The sequence below is a fragment of the Austrofundulus limnaeus genome, unplaced genomic scaffold (assembly GCF_001266775.1).
Source record: "Austrofundulus limnaeus strain Quisiro unplaced genomic scaffold, Austrofundulus_limnaeus-1.0 Scaffold30, whole genome shotgun sequence".
Lineage (NCBI taxonomy): Eukaryota > Metazoa > Chordata > Actinopteri > Cyprinodontiformes > Rivulidae > Austrofundulus > Austrofundulus limnaeus.
In genome coordinates this window covers 2,936,758-2,938,246 of record NW_013952432.1, presented here as the reverse complement: position 1 = coordinate 2,938,246, position 1,489 = coordinate 2,936,758, and positions in this window count along the sequence as shown.

Genomic DNA, 1,489 nt, shown 5'->3' with positions numbered 1-1,489 from the left:
AATTAATTACATTTTTGCCTTAGTTGCCTAAAATGTATAAATGTAGAATAATAAATATTGTTACTATGCCCATGTTTAGCTGACCTGATACAAATGTTTATCATCCAGAAATAATAGTGGGCACAGGTCTCTGCTGCTGTTATGTTGTGTGTCAAAAGCTGAAATGTTTGGGAACCACTGCACTCCAGAAATCAATTTAAAGTGTAATAAAATAATAGGTGATGTAATATTTTCCCTATAATTATTACAAAAACACAAAATAAGTATAAATATGTATTTATATTTGTGTAGCCTTTGTTTTTAGGGTTATTAATAAAGTTTGTGTACTCAGACCAGTAATATTTGGGGTCACAAGTGTTTGCCATGAACATTTCGTGGGTTAGTTGATAAAAAGTTTGGGAACCACTGTGCTAAAGTATGTAGCTGTTCATGCTGTTATTGCTCAATCCATCCTTATCCAAAGTGGTTTAAAATCAGTATGGCGGGTTCATCAGCACATGAATGAGTGTTAAAACCGTAGTCCTTTTCCACAGATGTTTGAAGACATTACGTGACTTAGCTGCCGGCTCCAAAACTTGCTTCCACCCCACCCCCATTTTCGAGTCACTTTACCCACCTGGGTATTAGTAATGGTCCAGTAAACAACGCTTACGTAATCTTGCACACAACGTCCAAATATGCGCACACGTGCTTGATGCAAGCAACTTTTGCTGCTTAGGCAACAAACTGTGGAGAAAACGGGAAGGGGTGGTGGGTGCAGTGTCTGCAGAAAAAGCGGGATGTCTCAGAGAAATGACAAGCTGAGCGCCGTATTCTGTGCTCCTGCACAACAATCCTGTCACAAACACGCATAAAACATTTCATATGAGTGGGATCACAAGTTGAAAAAAGAAGGACGCGTCTTTTGATGTGTGGGTATTTAACTCATCTTAAACAGTTTCATATGCTGCTTTATGTATCACTAAATGTACATAAAAATGTCATTAAAAATGCATTACAGTGATTGGAAAATCAATTAAGCCATTATAATGTTCATTCATGTATTAATGCACACTCACACAAAAGCCTCGCATTCCTTGACTGAATGAAAATCATCTCATGTTGAGAATACGCAGTTGAAGCCACTTTAAACAAACCTTGAAAATAACATTATGCTCAGTCTCGTGCAATATTATGAAATATGATACTTAGAATAGGTGCTGTGAATGACTTTCAGCTAATACCTCGTTAAATTTTTGCTCGGTAATGGTAAAATTGACAGTTATCACTATTTTTGTTTTGGCTAAAGTTGGTTAGCTTCTGTGGCCATCTTGAATTGAACAGATTCAAAACGGTAATCAGTTGTAGATTGTCCTGATGCATCTCAGTAAATCCAGGTAAAAAATCAAAAAGAAAAAAATTGTATAGGTCTTCTGGACGGGTTCTTCTTTAATGAAATGTTTCATCTCTCCTCCAAGAGACTTCTTCAGTCTGAGAGTTTCAGGCTAAA